Source organism: Crocuta crocuta, unplaced genomic scaffold, assembly GCF_008692635.1.
Source record: "Crocuta crocuta isolate KB4526 unplaced genomic scaffold, BGI_CrCroc_1.0 scaffold127, whole genome shotgun sequence".
NCBI classification, from domain to species: Eukaryota; Metazoa; Chordata; class Mammalia; order Carnivora; family Hyaenidae; genus Crocuta; species Crocuta crocuta.
The window spans coordinates 5,967,575-5,986,806 of NW_027532008.1; the positions used below are offsets into that span (position 1 = coordinate 5,967,575).

The 19,232-nt window shown below is 42.0% G+C and overlaps 1 protein-coding gene across 5 annotated transcripts in view; it reads left to right on the plus strand.

Moving 5' to 3' along the window:
- Nucleotides 1–19,232, plus strand: part of LUZP1 (leucine zipper protein 1) — a 92,916-nt gene that overhangs the window by 53,268 nt on the left and 20,416 nt on the right. For 4 of the 5 annotated variants that reach the window (XR_013337961.1, XM_077775497.1, XM_077775500.1 and 1 more), the window contains exon 2: nt 4,755–4,861. The exons of the other annotated variant lie outside the window; for it this stretch is intronic. The gene's annotated coding sequence lies outside the window, so the exon portion shown is untranslated. The remainder of the gene's footprint in view (nt 1–4,754; nt 4,862–19,232) is intronic. 5 annotated transcript variants of the gene reach the window in all.

The window sequence follows — 19,232 nt, forward strand, 5'->3', positions numbered from 1 at the left end:
TATTGAAATCTGTTATTAATATAAGAATTAATAACAAGACTTAATTTATTCTGTAACAAATTGAATAATTGAGCTATTCTAGTAAATCACATGAATTGGCATATCTCCACTTTTGCCTTTTGGGATCTATTTTTTATAGTTTTTTCAAGGGCAGACGGAAACAATATGGGTAAGGGTTCATACATGTTGTTATTGAAAAGGACCTTAAATATCATGTCATCTAAGTTTTCCGACTAATGAAGCTGAGGCCCAGAGAGTATAAAAGTCTTGTCTGAGGTGTCAGTGGCTGAACTTGTCCAAGGCTCTTCACGCTAAGAGGGCACCTCTTCTTTTTACCAGTTTCCCATTTGGTCTGGACCCTCCTCCCTTGTGGGCAGGTGATACGGGGTGGAGGGGGATGAGAAGGCAAGGCTTTCAGACATCTCTTCTGCACGTTATGTTTTTCCCTCTGCTTTTACCTGGAATGTCTTGAACTCCAGCATGAAGTGACTTGAGTGTAGGAAACTGGTCAGGGATGGCATTCAGGTTTTTATCAACCAGGTGGCACCAGCTTGGCTCTCACCAAGGTGCTGGCACTCTTCAGCCTCAAACCTACTGATTGGTAGCATTTCATCTTTCCATTGGCTCATTTACAGGTTGGCTTTTTGGTGAAGAGATTGCATAGGATAGGGGAAAAAAACCCAACATTTAAAATCCCTCCTTGTTTTTCTTCTGCCCAAGAATGTTGCCTCAGCAATTTCAGGGGAAAAAATGATGGTCTTCTTGCTTCTCCGTAGACACAGTGGGGCACCAGATTTGACTCCTAGGACTTTGGATATTATGGTTATCTCATGTTTAAATTTTTATCCCACTCTCTCATTTTCCACCTTCACACTTTGTTCTTTGCTTATATCTGGAAGACCTCAAAAAGTTAATTAGTAGATATGAGGGGTGGCTTGCTCGAACAGAATCACAGATTAATGGTATCTCTGTGATCCTTAGTTATTCTGGTTCTCTCTGGTAACAGAAAGTAATCACTGTGTATGCTCAGGTGAAGGGCTGATGGTGGTTTTTCTAGAGACTGCACATGACCCAGAGTTTTTCACTCTGGATAATTTCTGTTGATCTGCAGATTTCATGAACTTGTTTCTCTGTCATCTCCATTCAGTTCTTAAGCCCATTCAGAGGATTTTTGTTGTCGTCTCAGGTGCTACAATTTCTGTTCTGAAATTTCCACTTTCAGCAAAAAAAGTTTCAGTTTCTCTGCTTAGCTATAATTGCTGTTTTAATATCCTGTCAGATAATTCCAGTATTTGGGTCATCTTGGAGTTACCCTCTGCTAATTTTCTTTTCCCTTGCAAATGGCTGTAGTTTTTCTAGTTCTTTATGTAATTTGGGGTTGTCTCCTGAACACGAGTGCATGTAAATGTTATGCTGTGGAGACACTGATTTCTGTTGACGTTTTTGTTTTAGCAGGCAATTAACTCAGACTCAAAACTGCCAGGTCTGACTCCCCTGCAGGGGTGGCCGTTCAGATCTCAGTCGTTCTTTTGTCCTTGGCTGAGGTGCTTGGGTTCTACCCTGTGCATGCACCATGCAGGGTTAGCTAGAGATTTGGACAGAGTTCATACTCAACACCTGGGACTTTGCTTCTCTGGCTCTCTTGTTTTCTTCCCATTATCTGTGGCTGCTCTGGGCACTGTCTTATAGTTCCTCCAGAGAGAAAGCCTAGGGTTTGTTTTTTGACTGGCCCTGTAGTTGGGTACCTCTCTGGGGAAAGCTCCAAAAATGGAAAATTCGTCCCATCCCAGCCCCTTCTACCAGTTTTTTACTTCCCTCCAAAATCTGCCAGTCTTTGTTCACTTCAGACTTTATTTATTTATTTATTTATTTATTTATTTGCATTTTATCCAGAGTTTGTTGTTATCTGTTGGGGGATCATACTAGAACCACAATTACCTACTTGCATTATCAAAGTGTTTTGGGAACAAAAGTGATACATATTTAAGAGAGCTTCATTCTTCAGCAATCAAATAAGAATGGCTGATACCTGTTTTCAGGATGGCTCATTACCTCAGGTGGATTCAACCATGCTCACTTTAACATGCTTTCCAACCTTGAATCAGTCTCTTCTTCATGGGACTCACTTTCTCCTCTAGCAGATGAGGCAGTTAGACTCTCTGTGATCTGTAAGGATCTTTTCATCTCTGCTTCTAGACAGACAGAGACGGATACACCCACCCATACTCTTACTACCACCACCGTCTTCACCAGAAGTTAACAAGAAGGAACAGAAGAGGTGCCAGAAGGAAGTGGTGTGGGTGGCTCTCCCAGGGTGGAAAGCTCTCTGAAGGGGCAGCACTAAAGAGCCTGAGGATGTTTACAGTCATCGTCTTGTTCTGGGGACAGAGGGTCAGTATTCTAAGGGTGCAAGAAGTAAAGAATGTAGACAGTTGAAAACAAATCAGAATCATCAGGAGTTCCTTTTCATTTGATTTTAGGCAGTGCATTCTATCCTGTTTGGAAGGGAATACCCCCCTGGGCTTTAGTAAATATGCCAGAAAATGTGGCAAGATATGGTGGTGGGGGCAGTAGCTTTTGCAGGGGTGCTGCTGTCATTGTTAGGGTTGAGTGGAGCTAGACCAGATTTATGTGGCATTTTTTGGAATTCAGAATTTTTATGTAGGAGAGGTTCTAAGCTATGGAGAGGAAAGTGTGTGTAAGGTGGGTGGAGAGGGGGAAAAGAGACAGCTGCAAGACTGAAGGCCTGTGCACTAGTTCTGAAGCTGTTTAAGTTTAAATAGCTGTTTAAATACATTAAATACTTTTTAAGAAGTGTGTGTGAGGGGAGGGTATTTGGGGAGAGCTAAAACTTCTCCCACATCCACTCAAGCCATCCCTTGGGTGCTGACCCTGGTATAGATCTTTTTTCCTACTTTTTTTTTCTAGTTTCATTGCTTGTCACCAGTTCTTTTCTGGTCTACTGGCTTGAGTGTTTAAGGCTCTCATCTTAAATTTATTTAATTTTCTTTTTAATGTTTTATTTATTTTTGAGAGAGAGAGAGACAGCATGAGCATGGGAGGGTCAGAGAGAGAGGGAGACACAGAATCTGAAGACAAGGCTCCAGGCTCTGAGCTAGCTGTCAGCACAGAGCCCGACGCGGGGCTCGAACCCATGAACCGTGAGATTGTGACCTGAGCCGAAGTCAGATGCTTAACCAACTGAGCCACCCAGGCGCCCCACCTCATCTTTCTTGCTTTGCTCTGTAGGAGCATAGAGGTGGGGTTGGACTCTACTGTATATATGTTATGGGTTTGGTAGTGGAGGTGTAAAATCAGATTACAGGGGAACAACAGCTTTGGAAGAAGGAGGTCACATGGTGGCCTGTGTGATGTGTAAGGGAGGGATGGGGAGTTGCGAAAGAAGAAGGGGGATAGTTTGCATATAAGATCAGGTATAGAAGCTTTATTTCCAGCTTAGAAGATATCTTTCCATTCTTTGGCAAGACTTAGATAAATAAAAGTTTGCCTGCCCCATATCTTCCACATCCAGTAATTCTTCTGAAATTTTAGGGGTAATATTCAATGGGTTAGTAGACATTTTTGGGTCTCCAGTAGAATGTTCGTTACAAAACCAGGGGGTAAGTTTGCAGACAGAGATGCTGTGCTTGGTTCTAATATTAGGTTGTTCAAGGCCCTTTTGAGACCCACATATAGAAGGCAACAGTCAGTCAGCCTGGTGAAGGGGCTTTTGCGTTAGGTGTGGGTTTAAATCCTGACTACCATTTATTTTCAAGCTGTAAGACCTTGGAGGAGTTGCTTGACTTCTTGAAATTTAGATTCTTTATTGGGGGTAATATTATTGGATTATTGTCTTAAATTTTTTTTTAATGTTTATTTTTTAGAGATAGAGACAGAGCGTGAGAGGGGGATGGGCAGAGAGAGGGACACACAGAATCCAAAGCAGGCTCCAGACTCTGAGCTGTCAGCACAGAACCCAGTGCGGTGCTCGAACCCATGAATTGCGAGATCATGACCTGAGCTATAGTCAGATACTTAACTGACTGAGCCACCAAGATGCTCCTGTATAATACTGTCTTGTATACAACATATATAAAATATATTGCCTGGGTGTGGTAGGTACTCCACAGATGTTTGGTGTTTTTTTCTTTATTTAAAAAAATTTTTTTAATGTTTTATTTACTTTTGAGAGGGAGAGAGATAAGAGAGAGAGAGAGACAGCATGAGCAGGAGACAGCGTGAGCAGGGGAGGGTCAGAGAGAGAAGGAGACACAGAATCTGAAACAGGCTCCAGGCTCTGAGCTGGCTGTCAGCACAGAGCCTGATGCGGGGCTTGAACCCACAAACCGCGAGATCATGACCTTAGCCGAAGCCGGACACTTAACCAACTGAGCCACCCAGGCGCCCCTGGTGTTTTTTTTCTTACCCATTTTCTACAACATATTATTTTTAGTAGAATCCTGGCTTTGGCCCTAAGCAGTTGGGTGACTCACCTTTTCTAAGTTTGTTCCTTTCCATAAATCAAGGACATTTAACTGGTTGATTTCAAAGATCCCTCTCAAGCTATGAGATGTCAAGAGTTTTTAGACTGTTGGGTATTGTTTAGGTATGTTAATTTAAGAAAGACAGTGTAGTCTCCCTTGAGACCTTATCATCTGATAGGAAAAGGGAAGTCTCCTTCTTTCCCCTCAGCTCAGTCTTGGTGCGATTCACATTTTACCTATCTCTTAACTTTCTGTTTATATTCTGTCCAGGTCAGGAGGCAACTGCCATTGAGAGATAGTGAGTGCCTGTTTCAAAGACAGCAAAGTATCAGGGGAGCCACCAGAAGCATTAACGGAAAGCTTAAATTACCTAAATGGTAAGTATGTTGTACAGTGAAACTTGGTCACATTGATAGAATCGGATGGTTTCTGAAGTCTCTATAATTTGTGCACCATTGCAGGAAAGGGAGGAAAGTTAATATTCATTGATGACCTATTATGAACCAAACACACTGCAAAGTATTTAACATGTTTTCTGATGTAATCATCCAACCAGCCAGCCTAACCTTGCATTTGGTCAACAACTTTCAGAAATAGGCCTCATTTCCATTTGTTGAATACTTACTGTATGCCAGGCATAGTCCTGTTTGACATGTGTTATCTCCCTTAGTATTTACACCAGCCCTATTAGGTAAGTGTTGTTATTTTCCCCATGATGAAATGAACCTGGAGAAGTTAAAGAACTTCCAAGTTCACACAGGAAGTAAATGGGAGGACTGGCTTTCAACCCTGGGTTATTTTCATTGTACTGTAATGTTTCTCTTTTGAGAAAGTTACTTTTCTTTTTGGTTGAGACAGTGACTTAATGTTTAAAAAGCAAAGCAAAATAAACAAATGAAAAACCCTTTTGATTGACAACTTTATCCATTTCCTAGCCCTTCTGGATTCTGTGTACCTGTTATTTTATTGGTTGTTGTTGACCAAGGTGGAGAGCACTAATGAAATAGAAGCAGCTCGTGGAGGGTATGGCCAGAGGCCCTTACCTAGTGGTCTTGGTCACCAATGGTAGCTGGATAATAGAGAAAAGTTCTTGGGACAGTCAAAGCAATGGGGCAGCTGCAGAATGAGTCTGGGAACTGGGTTCTAGGGATAGTAGTAGTGGGACATAGGAATCTCAGCAAGGCCAGGGTGACCCCTCCTGGGAAAAGGGCACATTAGACATAGCTCAGGCTCTTCTTAAAGGGGTGGGAAACTTTGAAGCAAACTCTTGCCCTACTAACTGGTTCAGGATTCTTATTCTGTTCCTCTCCCTGGGCCATTTTCATACCTCAGGGAACTGGGTTATGATACTCATTTCTGGTTGGCTTGTGTGAACAATCATTTGTTCATTGATCTTTCTAATGGTGTTATAGTCTCTTTTTATTGAAGCACCAATATTTTTTTATGTCTCAAGTTTTTATTTAAATTTTAGTTAGTTGACATATAGTGTAATATTAGTTTCAGAGTAGAATTTAGTGATTCTTCATTTACATATGACACCCAGTGCTTATCACAATAGTGTCCTCCTTAGTACTTATCACTCATTTAACCCATCTCTTCCCACCTCCCCTCCAGCAATCCTCAGTTTGTTCTCTATAGTTAAGAAGCACCAATGTTTTCTAATATACTTCATGAATTTGACAGGGCGGATAATCATTTTCTTCAACAAAACTCATTACACGTACCTATTATACACAGTGTATTTTATATACTGGGGCTTATGATAAAAATTGACCACTTACTATATGCTTAGCACAATTCTTAGAGCTAACCAGCTCTAAACAAAATGCTAATATAACACTAAACAGAAAAAGTCCTTGCTCTCAAGGGTTATATCCTAAAGTGTAGAAACGTTATAAAATAAAAAAGAATAACTAGATATAAATAAACAAGTATGTGTATAAATACTGTCTACTAGGTGGTACATGCTCAGAAGAACCAAAGCAGGTAAGGTAGTCAAGTGATAGGGAGCCTGGGGGTGTTGCTCCTTTTTATGTAAGGAGATCAGGGAAGGCCTCTGATGAGGTGACAGTTTAAGCCTTGTTCTGAAAGAGGTGAGGAATCCAGCCAGGGATGTCTGGGAAAAAACATCCCAGACAGAGGGAAGAGCAAATGTAAAAGCCTTGATGTATGAGTATGACTCGTCATGTCCTTGATAAGGAGGCCAGTGTGGCTACAGTGGAGTGGTAGGGAAAGAGTACTAGGAGTAAGGGCAGAGAAGCAGTGGGGCCCAGATCAGGTAGGTGCTCAGAGCTAGGGAAAGACCTTTGGAGTGCATTTTATTCTAAGTGAGATGGGGGAGGCACTGGAGAGTCAAGAATAGAGTGACAAGAGCTGGCTTATGGTTTTTTTTTTTTTTTTAAATTTTTATGAGAGAGAGCATGTGAGTGGGAGAGGGGCAGAGAGAGAGGGACAGATAATCCCAAGAAGGCTCCACGCTGACAGCAGAGAGCCCAGTGCAGACCGTGAGATCATGACCTGAGCCAAAGTCGAATGCTCAACTGACAGAGCCACCTAAGTGCCCCAAGCTGACTTAATTTTTGAGAGGCTTAGACCGGTTGCTGTGGGAGAATAGACCGGAGGGTGGAGGGAGGTGGGGAAGAGGAGTAATGTGAAGCATAGAGACCTGTTAGGAAGCTTTTGCAGAGATCAGTATAGTCTAGGGAGGATGATGGCTTGGACTAGGGTCATAGGGTGCAGAGCCAGAAGGTAATGGATTTTGGACATATTTTGAAGAAACGGTCAGCTAATTCTCTCTGTAGAGATTTTTTTTTTTTTTTAAGTTATTTTTGAGAGAGAGAGACAGTGTGTGTGTGCGAGGTGGGAAGGGTCAGAGAGAGAGGGGGAGAGAGGATTCAAAGTGGGCTCTATGCTGATAGCAGAGCCCTATGTGGGGCTTGAACTCACATATCATGAGATCGTGACCTGAGTCAAAATCAAGAGTTAGATGCTTAACCAATTGAGCCATGCAGGTGCCCCTAGAGTTGCTTGATTTATCTGGACTTAACCTCTAGGTCACATGGGTTTGAGGGTATCATTGGAAACTTCGACTATGATCCCTGGTGAAATTCTAAAACTGAGCAAAGGATGAGAACACAGTATCCCCTAGAAGCCACTTGTGTTCACTAAGTAAGTTATGCTGATAATAATTCTTTGTTTTCTTTTTTTTATATATATATTTTTTAAATTTTTATTTATTTCTAGGAGAGAGAGAGAGAGAGAGAGAGACAGCGTGAGGAGGGGAGGGTCAGAGAGAGGAGATACAGACTCTGAAATAGGCTCCAGACTCTGAGCTGGCAGTCAGCCAGAGCCCGACGCGGGGCTCAAACCCACGAACCGCGAGATCATGACCTAAGCGAAAGTTGGATGCTTAACCGACTAAGCCACCCAGGCGCCCCAATTCTTTGTTTTCTTTAAGCTCTGTCTGCCTTGATTTTATTTAAACTAAAATCATTACAAGTTTATTATAGGAATATAGAAAATAAAGATTAATGGGAAGAAACTCAGACTACCCATAGATAATTAATACATAACATTTTGATGTATATCTGGACAATTCATTTTTGAAAAGATTCTAGGCTGTATAGTCAGGAATATGCTACAAAGATAAGGTGTCTTAAGTGCTAAAATTAGGTATTTAACATTTTCTCCTGTAATTTCAAGACAAAATTTTGGGCTGGCTTGCATGCAGGTATATTACAACTATCAATAATGGGTCAATATTTATCAAGAGGGGTTGATTTTTTGTGGCATTCTGGATGGCTGTTCTTGATTATATTTTAACAGTTTGAACATAAGTTTGGATGAAGGTATAGAAAAGATGTGCCTATCATACTTACAGTGAATGTAAGCTGGAATGTGTAGAAATATTTAGACAATTGAAAACTATTGACTGAAACTAACTTTCAAGTTGAAATGTGAAAAATAGTAAATGATTTAAGCTAAAACTTACACAACACTTAAGATGGACTGGGTACTAATCTAAGCACTTCACATATTAACTCATTTGCACTTACAGTAACTCTTTAAGGTCAGTATTGGAGTGTAGAGAAGTCGGTAACTTATCCAAGGACACATAGCACTAGTAAGTGGCAAAATCAGGGTTTGAATTTAAGCTGTTTGTCTCCAGTGTCTGTATTCTTTAAACTTTGTACCATACTGCCTACAAAAGATGTAAGAAATAAGTTCTATATTTAAGTTATCAAAATTAGATTTAATAGCAGTTTATTTAAAAAAAAATCACTGTGAGCCTACAAACTGGTAATGTGACTGCCAGATTAGCTTATGCAGTCTTAAACTTCATTATTAAAACTGGATTAACCAGGTCATCTTTCAAATCCTCCCCCAGCTCTATACCCCATTGCTTCTGTCTTAGTTCAGGCTCCTATTCTATCTCTTGCCGTGACTATTATAATAGCTCCTTAGTTTATTGTGTCAGAATGTTCTTTCACAAATGCAGTTCTTGTGTTGTTCCCTTGCTTAAATCCCTTTGTTCAAAGCAGCTTGCAAATTTGCTTCCCATATCCACTAGTAGGCATGTAGTATGTTTTGGAGGGTCTGTACAGGGTGTTATTTTTATTTATTTTACTTATTTTGTTTGGTTTTAGAGAGAGAGAGCATGAGCAGGGGAGAGGGGCATAGAGAGAGAGAGAGGAGAGAGAGAGAGAGAGAGAGAGAATCTTAAGTAGGCTCTGCACTGTCAGCGTGCAGCTGGAAGCAGGGCTCAATCTCAACAACCCTGGGATCATGACCTGAGCTGAAATCAAGAGTCAGACGCTTAACCAACTGAGCCACCCAGGCACCCCTTTATTTCTGTTTCAGTGAGTTGGCCACATATAAGAGATTCATATAAAAGTAGAGCATGATCTGCCATTAGCCATTGTGTTACCATGCCCCTGTCATCATTGACATTATTGGCCTGATCTCTTTGGCATTTGCATTTGCAACATTTGGCATAAAGGCTAAGTACCTTTCTTGAATGTGGTATCCAGATCTGAAAACAATTCTTTAGATGTGGTTTGGTCAGTACAGGATACAGTCAGACTTGCACCTTCACTTAATTTACCAAACATTTATAAGGTTCCTGCCTTGTTCCATCACCGTGTTCAGTGCCCACATCAGGAAAATAAAGAGTCCCTGCTCTCTCAGAGTTTAGAGTCCAGTAAAGGAATACAGCTATGTGAGCAAGTAAGTATCATGGGTACAGTGATGGAAGTATTAACAAAGCTTGGGGGGGGGGGGGGCATTTTGTTGTGGGAGGAGCTGTTTGAAAAGGCTTGAGAGAACAGGTCCTGCTGTGAAAGATGTTCACCACGGGAATGGGGTGGAGGAGGCTGGAAGGAAGAGGAGAGGGGTGAAAGCCCAACTCTAAACTTGTTCCTGAAACATGGCCACTTCAGCCTGTGCAATTGCTGTGAGGTTTCAAGGGCCTCTGTGTTGTGCCCTGTCTGCTCTCCAGCCTTACCAGTTACCTGCTCTGTTCCTCCCCTTGTGCCTCTTCACTCCGTCCTGCTGGATTAAAGTTCCCCAAATGCAGCGATGGTTTGTCCCCTCTATCTCCCTCCTCTTCTCTTCCTCCCTCCTCCTTCCTTTGCTTCCTATAAACAATTATTTTATACTCTTTATGTACCAGAAACTATTTATTTATTTATTTTTTAAATGTTTTTATTTATTTCTAGGAGAGAGAGAGAGACAGCGTGAGCAGGGGAGGGTCAGAGGGAGAGGGAGACACAGACTCCGAAACAGGCTCCAGGCTCTGAGCTGGCAGTCAGCACAGAGCCCGACGTGGGGCTCGAACCCACGAACCGGGAGATCATGACCTAAGCGAAAGTCGGACGCTTAACCAACTAAGCCACCCAGGCGCCCCTACCAGAAACTATTTAAAGTGCTGAAGAGACAGCAGTAAAAAACGGCTACAAATACGAAAACCCATGTTCTTGACTTCATAGATCTTAAATTCTAGTAAAAAGAGACAGTAATCAAGTGGTTAAGTGTGCCCCCCCGTCAAAAAATAAATATATAAGGTATCTTNGACGCTTAACCGACTAAGCCACCCAGGCGTCCCCATCAGAAGTGTTTAAACAGGCGTTGAATGGGCTGCTTGTGAGGTACCTTCTGCATTGACTAGGAGGTTGGATCAGACAGTCTTGGACTCATTTACCACTTAGAGAATCTCTCTGTGCTAGTTGGGCTACTAACTCTTGAAGTTTGCGTATCTAAGACACATGAATTTGTGATGCTGAGAAAAATAATTTAGGCCCAGCAGTGAAATAGAAGCACTCGAGGAAGTGTTGGGATATGGACAGCTTGAGGTTTTAAGACAGGTGACTAGATATGGTAGGGAGGAGGCTGCTTAAAAATAGTCTTCCCATTTTCCTTTTGGTTAGGGTTGGCACATGGTGGTGCACCGGTCCACTGCCTGTTTTTGTAATAAACTTGGATGGAAACATAGCCATGTCATTCACTCCTACGTTGTGTATGGTTGCTTCATGTTACAAGGACACATCCCCAACTTAGGTCTTACAAAGCCTTAACTATTTACTGTTAAACTAAATTGTATGCTTCTTTGTATACTATGGAACTTTTCAAGATTGAAATATAATTAACCTGCAATGTTATATTAGTTTCAGGTGTACAGCATATTGATTCAGCAGTTCTACTCCGTGCTTACCATTGATGGATAAGACAAATTCTAAAGACGAAGTTTGCCGACCCCCTATCTTCAGTGACTGTTGGGAACAGGAAGTGTGAATCATGGCAGCTATGTTAGGGGGAAAAAGCAGGGCAAGTTTGACCGTGTTCTATTTCAGACTTTCCTGGTCCAGTAGGACAGGAAGAAGAGCCAGCTTCCAGAATGCTGGATAGGGCCGTTTGGAACTGGGCTCAAGAACTTTGGCAGAAAAGAGCATTGAATGAGAGAATTGGTGCCGTATCTTTCTCATGTGAATGGGAACTCAGCTAGACACTGGTGTGGGGGACAAGTTGGCATTAAAGGATGGGACCACCTTTCCCTCTCTTCACTTTCCTATGATTCCTGAGGTTTAATATTAACAATTTCCTTCCCAGAATCCACCTTTGGACACAATCACTTCTTCTGAGCTTCCAGTGCAACATATATCAAGTGGTAAAATGTGCTAAGTGAAAAAAGTATGGTTAGAGGACAGGAAGCAAAAGGATGGGTGTTGTATTGTGTGTGGCTGTCGGGGAGCCTTCTTCATTGTTTTATAATTTGCTCTCTCTTTCTGGTGACTTAAAGGCAAGGGTCAGGTCTTGATCATCTGTCTAGCACCTTGCAAAACGTTAGGTACATCATAGTTGCTCCATAGATGCCTACTAAACAAATGAATTTTACCTGGATAAACATACTTTTTTACTAGGGCATGTGGGAGGTACTGGGAAGAGAGGCATCTACCCCTCACTTTTGGGTGGTTCTGGAGGTAGCAAAGCCACTTCTTTCTCTATGTGTAGGGCCAAAAGGTCAGAGAAAAGTGGCACTCTGACTCCATTTTCAATCAATTTTCTTGTTTTCCCTGGGCAGAAGGGTTGATTTTAGTGAGAGGCTATTTCTAGGAAGATTTTGCCTGGTGAAACTTACCTTAGGTATGCATAGGACTTTTCAGAGTCCTTTATAGATGACTGGATTTTTTTTTTTTTGATGTGAGGTAGGTCAGGTTGGTATTTGTTCATTTGCTCAGAGGAGAGTGCAGGGACATAGAGAAGATTATTGGTTTGGCCAACAGGGTAGCATTCTCAAAATAATATGGACTGTGGAAGTAGACTTGGGTTCAACATCTGGCTTTCCTCCTTGCTAACTGTGTTACTTTAGGAGTCCACAGCTCCATATCCCATAACATTTTTGTGAAGACTGAATCGAATAATAGTAACAGCTACTGCTTGTTGTGACTTATAGGCAAGGCATTCTGCTAAGTCCATTACATCTGGGGGATTACCATACTTGAATGGATGAGAAAGCCTTAGGTGATTTGTTTCAGAAAAAGTAAACATTAGATCTGGGGTTCCTAGAGAAAGCATGTGTCTTAAGTACTTAATATATTGTTTATAGTACAGTACTGCTCCATTGGTGGTTGTCCTCTGTACCTTTTTGTTATTGGAGTTATTTTTGTTATTTGGAGTTATTTGGAGCCCAATGTGGGGCTTGAAACCACAACTGCGAAATCATGACCTGAGCCGAAACCAGAGTCAGATACTTAACTGACTGAGCCACACAGGCCTCCCAAGGTGGTTTTTATTTTAAATAAAAGCAGTGGAACTCTTTCTCTACTGTCAGAAATCAGTTGCTTTGGTTGATGAAGTGAGAGAAGGAGCCTGAAGCGCAGCCTACTCAAACCTTCTCCCTGTTCTCTTTCCCCGGGATGACCCCTGAGGGGATTTGCTGAGCCCAGATTGAAAACCAGTGGACTGAATAATCTTTTAGCTACATTTTGGCTCTAAAATCCCATTAAAAAAATTTTTGTTTTATTTATTTTTCAGACAGAGCATGAGTGGGGGAGGAGCAGAGAGAGAGGGAGACACAGGATCTGAAATAGGCTTCAGGCTCTGAGCTTTCAGCACAGAACCTGATGCAGGGCTTGAACCCATGAGCCATGAGATCATGACCTGAGCTGAAGTCGGACGCTTAACCGACTGAGCCACCCAGGCGCCCCTGAAATCCCATTCTAAGGAGTGGAAAAAGATGCAGATTATTCCTGCCTTCTGTCAAGCATGTGGTCCGATAACTGGAGCTAGGCAACCTATGAGTATTGTGGGTTTTTTGGTACTTATGCCCCATTTCTATGGCATAGACCTGAAAGGCAGAAAGGGCGAGTTCAAGTGGAAAAGTACCAGGACTGAGACTCTACAGGTGGCACTGGGCTTGGGATGAGGTTGTTTAGAGCATCATCACAGGACCTGGTATCTGTGCTGCCATATCTGCTCTTGCCAATTGTTTTTGCCCTTGTAGTCCATGAGTAGCTTGTTGACATCATTTTTATTATTTTGTATTAATGGTTAGTGCCAAAGGGCCGATAAGCCATTTAGTAATGGGGGGGAGGGGCTCATTCAGCCATTCATTCATCAAATTTTAAGCATTAATTATGTTCTAGGCTTCCTGCTGGGTACTGAGCATACAGTGGTGAATAAGAAACAAGTTGAAGAGACGAAATGGGTAAATAAAATTTGAATACAGTGTGATGTGTGCTGTGAATGGACCAGTACAGCACACACTGTAAGAGCAAGGAGAGGCCCTGGTTTGGACTGCAGTTTTGGGAAGGAGATCACTCCGGAAGCTTCCAGGCGGAGGTATTGTATAAGGTGGGATTTGGAGAAATGAGAAGGGTCGCGCTAGTAAAGGCCAGGAGATGATAGAGCGCAAGGTTTGTGGGCTGCGAGAGTGTGGAGCCCACATAGAGTTTGAAGACAAGGCTGACTAGGTAGACTGGGTCAGATCCTTTGGGGCTTCCCATGCCTTCCTGGGGACTTTGGTCTTTATCCTGAGAGCAACAAGGACCTTGAAAGGATTTTGGGTAGTGATTTGTGATAATTCCTTCTCTTCATACCTCCAGTAAGTATGTGCTGTGTGGTTACTGGGCTTAGCTTTTCCATTTCTAGTGCTGTACTGATTGGTTCATACTGAGTTTTGAACAGAACATATAACATTGGCACTAAAAGCCAAATAAATAAGCAGTAGGATTTATGGATTCTACTAGTTCAGAATTATAATTTATAGATGGGACTGTACTAAAGTTTAACATTTCTCTTCTGAAAAAGGGATTTGTTTATTAAAACTGTAGTATAAACTAGTGTAACTAAGAGTTGCTGAGGGGAATGTTTCAGTTTGGGGTAAGCTGGGATTTTTTTAAACTGCTTTTTTGAGATCTAATTTATATATCATAAAGTTAATCTCTTTAAAGCATATGACTTAATGGCGTTCTAGCATATTTACAAGGATAAGCTGATTTAAAGTACTTTGTAGAAACATCATGTATAAATTGTTTTCCAGTATCTACTGTGCCAGTACAGATCCTCTTAAAATTGGTTTATTGTCTGTATTTAGTTCAGCCCCCTATTTCCTTCACCCTATGTATTAGATTGGTAAGGGTTTTGCTTGTTGGTTGGTTTGTTTTTACTGTACCACTAGGCAAAAGGCCAAAAACAAGTGGCACTCAAAGTAGGAAAAGTGAATGGGAGTAAGGGAAAAGTTTTTTTTTTTCCTTATATAAATATACAAACGTAGATTTTTTTTTCCCCCTTCCATTTTTTTAAAAAAAGCCTATTTATTTATTTTGAGAGTGAGAGAGAGAATGAGCTGGGAGGGGCAGAGCGGGTGGGAGCAGAGGATCTGAAGCGGCTCTGTGCTGACAGCAGTGAGTCCGTCGCCGTGCTTGAGGTCATGACTTGAGTCGAAGTCGGACGCTTAACCAGCTGGGCCATACAGGCACTCCTCCCCCTCCATTTTTGAGACTGAGGAATCCTTTAAACTGGGAAGAGAAGGGAGAACAAAAGAAGCAAAGATGAGAGGTTAGAGAAGGATGTACCCAGGAAAGCAAAGTGATGGGGAGGGAGAACTAATCAGAGAGGAGGCAGGATCTCAGGAGGCTGAGAGAGGGAGACTCTCCCAAACCTCATAGGCCTTGGTGTTTTTAAGGGCTGTGCATGGGCTCCATCTGGTGGCTGTAGGCTTTCAGTGCGGTCAGTGGAAGGGATCTTGGGGCTGGAGACAAGTGGCTTTTGGCATTTCCATAAGTCTTTCTCTTTGGCCCTCTGTTTTCTTGTGGGATCATTGATGAGTCCATTTTTCTCTTTCAAGTGGTGGTAGTTTTTCTGTTATGGCTCAGATCATGTTCCTTCCCTTTTCCCCCCTAGTTTTAAATCTAATCTCATCAGACTATAATGCCCAGTATCCTTAGTCCTGCTGTCACCTTCTGATACTCGCAGTTCCCCAAAGTGCCTCTGATTTCTCAGTGGCTTTAGCTTCTTGTTTAATGTCACTCTTTCCAGCTCTGGTCCAGTTAGTTTGTGGTGCTTTCAAAGTACAATGCTATGGTCCTTGCAACACCTTTGCCTCTCAGTTATTTCTCTCTTCCGGTGATCTTTTTAAAATCCCATCGTGCCCCCAGCATTCCCACAGTCATGGTCATCTGTGGCCAAAAACTTCAGGTTTTTAATTTTACTTTTTTATTAAGACTATCTTAGGGGCATCTGGTTGGCTCAGTCAGTGGAGTGTGTAACTCTTGATCTCGGGCTTGCAAGTTCAAGCCCCACATAGGGTATAGAGATTACTTTATAGTTTTTATTTTATTTTTTTACTTTTGAGACCAAGAGAGACAGAGCATGAGTGGGGGAAGGGCAAAGAGAGAGGGAGACACAGAATCTGAAACAAGCTCCAGGCTCTGAGCTGTCAGCACAGAGCCTGACGCGGGGCTTGAACTCAAGAACCGCGAGATCATGACCTGAGCCGAAGTCAGATGCCCAACTGACTGAGCCACCCAGGCGCCCCTAGAGATTATTTTAAAAAGTAAAATCTTTCATTTAATGATATCTTTATTTTAGAGCATTTTTTGGTTCACAGAAGAGGTGAGGGGAAGGGAAGAGATTTCTTATGTACTCCTTGCCCGTCTTCCCCATTATCAACATCCCTCATCAGAGTGGTATGTGTTACAACTGATGAACCTCCATTCACATGCCATAATTGCCCCAAATCTGTAGTTTAGGTTTTGGCTCACTCTTGGTGCTACATTCTGTGGGTTTGGGCAAATGTATAATGACATGTATCCATAGAGTATCATGGTATCATATAGAGTAGTTTCATTGCCCTAAAAATCCTGTACTCCAACTATTCGTATCTTAGTTTTTGACATTATCAGTTACTGGAACCCCTTGGTAATTTCAGTTCCTGGAGACAGATCGCCCTCTGATTACCATTTCCTGTCTTTGAAACTCACTCCTGCTAGGACCCTGACTCCAGCAGTCCTTCTGTCCTTGTTGGTACCTTTGATTCATTTGGTCCTGTTACATTTTCACTGTTCTTCTTATATTCTCATCCCTTTTAACTGAATGAGCTTAAGTTCCCTTGCACGTCCATGTAATTTCTGTGGCCTTCTCTTGCTTTGTTGAATTTATCAAGTTTCAGCTTGGTTCAATGCAACTCTGTCCTCTCTGTGCCTTCATTTGTTCAGCTGAACAAGACTGGATATAAAAATATAACCTTGCTGATTGGCTTCACTTTAAATCCTAACTATGAATTTTAAGTGGGCCCTTAATGTTGCCTCGTGGTCATTCTATATTTCCCACTCACCTGGCTGACCAGATCTGAAACCTGTAATACTTTACCCCCCACTGCTACTTTAGGAGGATGACCTTGTTTTCTGTTTCAGTGAAGACACAAAAACCACCTGAAGAGAACTTTGGTAGACTCCTGCCACCACACCTGCCTTCCCACCTCCCCACTAAGACATGCAGCCACATCCTCTGCCTTCCTGTCCATCACCATGTATGAACTGTATTCTCCAGCACTGCTGCTTGTACTTTATCCTAGAGCCCCATTTTCTCTCTTCTACCCCAAACATTCATTGTTGCAGAAGGTTTCTGCCTGTCTTTCATAATTTGTCAAAATTTCCTTTTTTCCTGGATCGTATTCCAGCAGTATACCAGCATGCTTTTTCTTCTGTCTTAAAAAGAAACACTTTGATACCACTTTTTCAGTCAGTGGCCTCCCCACCAATTTGCTCTGCTTTTTAACAGAATTCAGAAATCATCCAGTATTTGTGATCTCCAATTCATTACCTTATTTTTCAACTCTTTTTCTTTTAAAAAATATCTTTAAAAAATGTTTATTATTGAGAGAGACAGAGTGCAAGTGGGAGGGGCAGAGAGGGAGACACAGGCTCTGAAGCAGGCTCCAGGTTCTGAACTTCAGCACAGAGCCCAACACAGTGCTTGCACTCACAGACCGCTAGTCGGATGCCAGCCAAGCCGAAGTCAGATGTCAACCAACTGAGCCACCCAGGCCAAGTGCCCCTCAAACTTTCTAATAAAACTTTTCACTTCCATCACTTTACAGTGCTGCTCTTGTCAGCGTGACTTCCATGTTGTGAAATTTAACAGTCTGTTCTCAGCCATCATTTTGTTTGAGCCATCAGCTTCACCTGACAGAGCTGAGCACTCCTTTCTCCTTGAAAGGCTTTCTCTGCTGGGCTGCCATGAGAGTGTATTCTCTTCCAGTTTTCCTTTATCTTGCTGACTTTGTCTTTGTCTCCTTTGCTGCTTACTCTGCATTTTCACCAGTAAAAAAATATTGGCCACCTTGGGGCTCAGACCTTTGACCTCTTGGTTTCTTTGTATTCACTCAGTTCCTTGACAGTCTCATCCAGATCATGGTTTTCTAAGCCATCCATTCATTGTTGACTCACAGATTTATAGGTTCAGCCACATCATTTCTCCTGAATTCCAGATTTGTATATTCAGACAGCCTCTTAACGTCTCCATTTGGATGACTAATACACATCTCCTAAATAATATGTCCCAAACTGTGCTCCTGATCTTCCTTCTCAGATTGCTCCATCCAGTCATCTCTGTTTGAATTGATAACAATTCCATCATTCTGCAGATTCAGACCAAAACCCTCGGAGTCATCCTTAATCCCTTTGTCTCCTATCTCACAAGCAATCTAAGAGCAAATGCTGTGGTTCTACTTTCAAGTGGCCAGAGTCAGGCAGCTTCTTAACCACGTGTGTGGCCACTGTCCTGGGCCAGGCCAAAATTGCCTTTTGATTGGATTACTGCACTGAACTCCTGTTGATCTTCTTGATCTACCCTTATCCTCTTTGGTCTGTTTTGAGCATAGCAGTCCTGTCCATATGTATCTTGTTTTATAGGGCATCCATCTTTATATTTTGTTATTGAGGTATAACATACGGTGTACAGATCTTCAGTTCTATAGCTTGATGTCAGGAATCTGTCATCCGTAGAACATCCCCAGCAGTCACCTGCTAGTACTGTCTCCCCAGCGGTAACCACTCTCACCATGGATTAGTTTTTGCCTGTTTTTCAACTACATATAAGTGAACCCATATAATCCAGATTGATCTCTTTACATCCAAGTCAGAATATGTTATTGCTCTGCTCACAACTTTTGGATAGGTCTCCATTTCTTAAATGAGAACCCAGAGTCCTCCAGGGCCTACAAGGTGCCCCAACTTCCTCTTTGACCCCATCTCTTGCTCCTCTCCTTTTGTTCCCAGCTGTGCTATCCTTGTTCCTTGAATACACTAAGTATGCTCTTTTTTTTTGTATCTTTTGTCTTCAGTCTTCTGTTTGCCTGGAATGTTCTCTCCTAAGCATTCTTCCTTGCTTCCTTCAGGTCTCTGCTTAGGTGCCACCTTGAAGTCTACCCTAATTACATTATTTGAAATTGTAGCCTCCTCTCAGCATTCCTCTCAGCCTTCCTATAGAGCTTGTCTATTAAACTTACATTTTTTTAAAGGGCACTTTTATGTTCACAGCAAAATTCAGCAGAAAGCAGAGATTTCCCATGTACTTTCTGCCCCCACACATGCACATCTTCCCTCATTATCCACATTTGTTACAACTGATGAGCCCACACTGACACATTATCACCCAGAGCACATAGTTTACATGGCTTGTTCTTGGGTGTTGTACATTCTCTTGAGTTTGGACAAATTTATGAGATGTATTTACTGAGTATTATACAGT